This window comes from Amphibalanus amphitrite, unplaced genomic scaffold (assembly GCF_019059575.1).
Source record: "Amphibalanus amphitrite isolate SeventyFive unplaced genomic scaffold, NRLGWU_Aamphi_draft 000500F_arrow, whole genome shotgun sequence".
Lineage (NCBI taxonomy): Eukaryota > Metazoa > Arthropoda > Thecostraca > Balanomorpha > Balanidae > Amphibalanus > Amphibalanus amphitrite.
In genome coordinates, this window is record NW_024881994.1 from 185838 (window position 1) to 192786 (window position 6949).

Below are 6949 nucleotides of genomic sequence, written 5' to 3' on the forward strand. Positions count from 1 at the left end.
ATAGGCGCGGTCCATTAGGTTAAGGAGGTATCTCATTAAGTATGTGAGTCGAGCTTGTAATGGATATGGTTTGTAAGAAGCGACGAAACCAGCTGAAGCGACATGATTATTTGCCGCCGACCGGGCTCTGTACCGCAAGGACCCGCGTTCCCTCAGAGTAAGGATGCGTCTCACTAAGCCTGTGGGTCGAAAAACGTACGTGTTTGTGTTTTAGTATACCGCTAATAATGCTAATGCTGTGCGAGCTTGATGTAGAATAAATACTAATACCAATCACTTCTGTTAGGGCATACGAAGGGAGCGAAGGGGAGGTGATGTATATCGATATGGGGACGAAGAAACCGACTTGTTTTGTACAAGGCGCTACATCGACACTGCCCTGGCGCTTCCATATCATCTCCAACTGATTGCAACCCACAGCCACCACCGCCGCCTTATCGTTCAGTCGTCTGATCCCCACGCTCTCCGATAATACGTGATTTCGTCGGTTATCGTTTTCCGCTGCCTTTGAAATTTAGCTGTCACTGTATAATAGCGCAGATGCAGGTGGGGAAATTCGTTAATATGTATTACAAGTCAACCATGACAAATTCAAGCATGACAAGCAAGGCACGGGAGTCTTCGGCACGGGAGTCTTCAGCTTCGCCGGTGTATCTGTAACAAACAGAAATTGGTGTTAGAATTAGACCATAGAGTCCTCACAGCTACGCACATTACCGATCGTGAACCCAAAGCCCTGGTGATCAAAAGAAGGGGAAAAGCAAGATCTGCTGTCGAAGCTCGTAAAGTAAACTGGTTGTGGAGAGTCGGCTGAATTGGTCAACAGTATATGGCGGTAAACATCGGATAAGTCAACGTTGATGATCCTTACCTGAGCTGGGCTCAAGAGAGCTCCAGAAGAGCCCACTCGATATCCCCATCGAGCCATTCTGGCCGAGCGTAGTTTGGGGAATTTAAGGTGAAGATTATTTTCCGAAGCCGGTGAATAATTTCTTTATTTCTCCGGCGGGCCCGCTCCATGTCGCGGCGGGCGACCTCCAAATTTCCCTGCAAGGAACCATCACAGCCGTTAATAACAACCACCTTAGACGTTAGATTTTACTAGCGAACCATTATTCTATCACTCGTAAAAGTTAAATCCAACCATCAAAACAATTTGAAATAGATTTCACCATCCGATGCGAGAACAAATAACGACGGGTGACATTACACAATGCTCGTTCATCATGTAAGTTGACCCTCCCATCAGCGTAGTTATTTCCATGAGTGAAGTGATCACAACGAGCGGTCCGACAAGCACAGTACTACAAATGGCTCAGGGCAGAGCCTAAGAAATTCTCACCTCAGCCGCGTGGAGGTCGTCCTTTAATCGGACGATCTCGTTGTACAATTCGCGGGGCACCTCGGCCGCGGACCCCGGCGGGCTCTCGGGCCGACTTGCCTCCGTGACAACCTCCACAGACGTGGTAGACATGATGACAATATGCCGCAGGCGTGCCGGAGCCTTTAAATACCGCCTCAGGCGCCGCGCGTTGATTCGCGGAGCATAATGGCCAGAGATGCAAGCCATAGGAGCCACACCCAGAGCGTCGAGATTACAATAGCTAAGAACAGTACGTTACCTAGCAAAGGATGTACGCGACGGGATAGGGATCGTAACGATCGATATGTGTAGTGTGTTGGGGTGGTAGTGATCGATAACTAATATGACGAGGGTTCGTTATCAAGAGAAGAGGGCCGACGATTGAGGTTTGCATCTCTCGCTGAGGGGAGGCACCCACCGTCTCTAGGAAGGGCTAGCTCCCATTGGGCGTCGCCATTCCCTTATATGGAATGCATAGAAGTCCGCCAGGACTCACGCCCTGACTTTCAGGGCCATTTCAAAGTAGCACTTCCCCAGTAACGTCGATGTAACGTCAATAAATGAGCTCCACCACTTTATAACCGATAATTAGTCAGAACAACCCGTAACCACTGGCCATGCTACATTTAGAAGTGCTGCCGGCATAGTTATCGTACTGTCAGATACATGGCCGGTGATTTTGTGCTACTAATCGGCACGTATTGAGAAGGTCATAACACGGCGGCTCGGCAGTCAGCCGAGCGGCGGCATCCCGAGGTATAGGACTCGGCCACCAGGTGGCAGGGCGAGCCGCTGTTATTGGGCCAGTGGGTCGCGGGTAGCGGGCGACAGGATCGGCGCGCAGAGACGGGGTCAGAGCGGATTCGAACCAGCAGGGTTAACGTACGAGTGGTTACGAAGGGTTAATAATGGGCAGTAGAGGCTCGATCAGGGGGGCCAACGTTCGGATGCTGCTCAACTGACTAACCGAATTGAGACGTTGCGTTATTAAAATACCAGCGATGACCATCGATGAAGACACCACGGTAGTGGTACCGGGCATCTGAGGCCAGACGGCTTGCTTAGCCCGTCTCCTATGGCGTAAGGTTTACTAGCCTGACTGTGTGGGAACGAGATGCACTTCTATACATTTACGTCCAGACCGGAATGATATGAAGGACACACCGTCACGTATGCAGGGCATATGCACGTTTTCCGCCAGTAGTATCCGGCTACTGTTAGATTTCCCGCTTAGGTAATACTGGGTAACGAGGCAGTGAGAGGTTTCTATGGCAAGGGAAGGGGGAGACTGGTACAGTGCAGTTGGAGAGTAAGTTGGAGCTATGCCAAAGGCAAGAAGCCGAAGGTCAGGGGTGAGTCACCCAAAGGGCGGATAAGGCAAGCTGTAGTGTCCCGAATAAGTCCTCATACTTATTTTGTAAGGGTACCTTAATCGGTACTGGACAGCCTCAGGGAGGTAACGATGTTCTCCAGGACACGTAAGGCCTTGAAAGTAAATCCCAGGGTTTAAGGAGAGTTCCTGAGGAGAGTTCCAGGATATGAACGGAGGTCCCTGGGTCGTGAACGGAGGTGTTACACGCGGACCGGAGAGGGCATAGGTAATCTCTCCCGGATAGAGAGATAAGTCGGATGTAAATCGCGCATGTGTGTACCATAAGTCTATCGGACGTGTAGTGAATCCCATAAATTAGTAGGGTGGATATTTATGCAATTATTCTGGACGGCCCTGCGATAAGTATCTTTGTCGCCGGTTAGCGGAGCATACAATTACATATGGATTTCGAAAGGAGACATTTATCTCACCGGGGAGATCGTTATTAGTTAGACACCTGACACTATCGGAGGGACTTTTAGGGGTGCTCAAATAAATTCGGGGATTGAGTGATGAATGTATGTTGTTAGAGTAGATGGGTGTGGAAGGAACGACTGTATAGGTTAAGGCCGATAGGAGCGGAGCACAGCTCAGTTAGGGCAGTCGAGCTAATGAATCTCGAGGGTATCAAAAATAGCAACGCTAATACGATTTAAGTGGGCATTGTAGTTAATGGGAGGCCAGTAATATAGGAATCGGTGACTGGACGAATGACTACATTCAATTGATTAATTTAATTACCACCCATATGTTTGGCAGTGGTCATTGGGACTTCGAATGCCCCGTCCTATCACCTTCCGACTGTGCCACAACCCCAGCTGATCGGACTCCTCCATCCGTAATCCGAGCAGTGAAATAAGCACTCGTGAACCGGTCTATACTATGGGTCGAATAATCAAGCCTCCAATTTAAAAAGCATCTTCCATCAGATGCATTTGTATGCCGGGTGAATTACTGTCTGCTGAACTGTACTACACTTTATCTTGAAGAAGTAGTCTGTCTCTACGAAGTTATTTTAACTGCTACTGGCCCGGATGACCTGCTACAACGATGCAAGTTATAATCTCACGCCATACTCACCCTATCTACGGTCTTCCACATATGCTGAGTTACAAGAACCTCACCTAGACCCCTTTGGACCCCTCACCTAGACCCCCCCCCCCCCCTCTGAAACCCGTGCTACAGTTGGGACTGACGCTCTAAGCCACGGATCGGCTGCAGGCGGTGCGGCCAGCAGCCCCGATCGACCACAGCCGGAGGCAGGCGTCACACCCCCGCAGCCAATCAGTGGCTGCCGTCTGCGCCCGCTCACCTCTGACCCACTATCTGGCCGGACACGGCCCGCAGCTCAGCGCCCGCCACCGACCCGACCCCCATCGCAGTGCGCCGCCCACCTGCGGCCTACCCCAACAGCCCGCCCGTCCCACACCCCATCCACACAGCCCGCCCGTCCCACACCCCATCCACACAGCCCGCCCGTCCCACTGCCATCCACACAGCCCGCCCGTCCCACACCCCATCCACACAGCCCGCCCGTCCCACACCCCATCCACACAGCCCGCCCGTCCCACACCCCATCCACACAGCCCGCCCGTCCCACACCCCATCCACACAGCCCGCCCGTCCCACTGCCATCCACACAGCCCGCCCGTCCCACACCCCATCCACACAGCCCGCCCGTCCCACACCCCATCCACACAGCCCGCCCGTCCCACACCCCATCCACACAGCCCGCCCGTCCCACACCCCATCCACACAGCCCGCCCGTCCCACACCTCATCCACACAGCCCGCCCGTCCCACACCCCATCCACACAGCCCGCCCGTCCCACTGCCATCCACACAGCCCGCCCGTCCCACACCCCATCCACACAGCCCGCCCGTCCCACACCCCATCCACACAGCCCGCCCGTCCCACACCCCATCCACACAGCCCGCCCGTCCCACACCCCATCCACACAGCCCGCCCGTCCCACTGCCATCCACACAGCCCGCCCGTCCCACTGCCATCCACACAGCCCGCCCGTCCCACACCCCATCCACACAGCCCGCCCGTCCCACACCCCATCCACACAGCCCGCCCGTCCCACTGCCATCCACACAGCCCGCCCGTCCCACACCCCATCCACACAGCCCGCCCGTCCCACACCCCATCCACACAGCCCGCCCGTCCCACTGCCATCCACACAGCCCGCCCGTCCCACACCCCATCCACACAGCCCGCCCGTCCCACACCCCATCCACACAGCCCGCCCGTCCCACACCCCATCCACACAGCCCGCCCGTCCCACTGCCATCCACACAGCCCGCCCGTCCCACACCCCATCCACACAGCCCGCCCGTCCCACTGCCATCCACACAGCCCGCCCGTCCCACACCCCATCCACACAGCCCGCCCGTCCCACACCCCATCCACACAGCCCGCCCGTCCCACTGCCATCCACACAGCCCGCCCGTCCCACACCCCATCCACACAGCCCGCCCGTCCCACACCCCATCCACACAGCCCGCCCGTCCCACACCCCATCCACACAGCCCGCCCGTCCCACTGCCATCCACACAGCCCGCCCGTCCCACACCCCATCCACACAGCCCGCCCGTCCCACCAGACAACCCGCCTGTCCCACCACACAGTCCGCCCCTCCCGCCACACAGCCCCCATCCTCTCCATACAGCCCCACCCGACCCTAACACAGCCCCACCCTGACCCCCGAACCCGGACCCGTAACCTCACCCCGGACGCTCACCCGAGCCCTAACCCCACCCGCTCCAGACCAGCCCGCATCAATATGCGACAGAGCGGATTCCAATTCCATTACAATGGCCCGCGCAGCCACACCTCTGTTATTTCACTTTCCAAACCAATCAGGCGACATATGATGCTCTCGGGCGGCGGCGCGGAGGGCCTATATTGCGTTTCTGGCCCGCAGGCGATCGCAAGATCGACTTTCTTGTTCGCCCTGAGTCGCGGCCGCACCCACGGGCTCAAAAGGAGCAGTATACTGTCGGATTGTTTGGTGTACTTTGTTTCATTTCTATGGATAGCATTTTGAAACAATATAACAATGCCTACACATGCCACGTAAATATCGTAAAACATCACGAAAGTGTGTCGCGGTAAAAGATATTGACGGCATGTTATCCATATCCATAGATAAGCGAGTAATATCAATATCTCAATCATGATATAGAAACACATCTTGTGCATACCAAGTGAACTCATCTTTTCATATATTACTTCAGATGTTTTCAAAAAATGTAATATTCTACAACAATGTCCTCAGAGTTAACAATTTTGTGCACATAACGGTATGATACAATGATATGCCATAAAAATACTTTGGAAATGCAAGTGCCTCAAATGCATGTGCCTTTTATTCCCTTGTTATATTTCCGAGGAGAATAAGAGGCACACTGGGATATGGTAAGCAAATATGTCAGTTCCCCGAAAATAGTACGTCTGAATGCTAGTGAACAAATACGGTTTGAATGCTTGACCTAGATTTCCCTTCAACGTCCTCATGTAGAATGTACATACATGGCACTGCTTATATTTGATTTAAGCAAGTTAACCGCCATGTTCTGACACTGGACAGCTAAATTATAGCGTATGACATTAACGATTGTTGTCATACATAATACAAAGCTCTCAAACATTCGCATACGCGCCATGCAAGCAGGCGACAGCGCAATCTAGCCATTTCCACTGCACTGTCGTGCAGGGAGTGCCTTTGGTGGCACGGATTTCCACATATGCTACGGTACTGCAGGTATGGCTATGTTTCCAGTGGTCACTTTGGCCATAAAGACGCTTGCTGTGCATTGTTTGCTCGCCTGCCCCAGACGGAGATTGAATCTCTAAAGCCAAGTTGTGAACTTCTGGGCCTGGCCCAGAAACCAGAGAAGCTGAGTGTCCAGGCATCCCAGCTCATCTCAGCGACCCCTATTTTCGTACAAATCAGACTCGAAATATCAAGAACTACTAACTTAGTTTAAAAGATTTGCAAATGGTCAATGATGATTTGCCGCGCTTTAAAACGCAACTCTGGTTTCCAAAATGACGTAAAACATGCGAGCTTTTACGTCCAACTCTCTATAAGGACACATTTTGGTGTGAAATGCTCAATGATTTGATGAGTCCTTGGCACCGTTTGTGAAAATGCATATCAACGACCGAATGAGCCAAACACCCCTCAAGTGGATATATACAGACGA

At 53.2% G+C, this 6949-nt stretch overlaps 1 long non-coding RNA gene across 1 annotated transcript; it reads right to left on the minus strand.

The window, feature by feature from the left end:
- Window positions 1–543: 543 nt before the first annotated feature.
- On the minus strand, window positions 544–1740 carry LOC122392774. Its single transcript, XR_006258578.1, has 3 exons — window positions 1343–1740; window positions 872–1047; window positions 544–654 (listed from the first exon to the last, which is right to left on the minus strand). It is a non-coding gene; the product is annotated as an uncharacterized LOC122392774 (long non-coding RNA).
- Between the last annotated feature and the right edge of the window lie 5209 nt (window positions 1741–6949).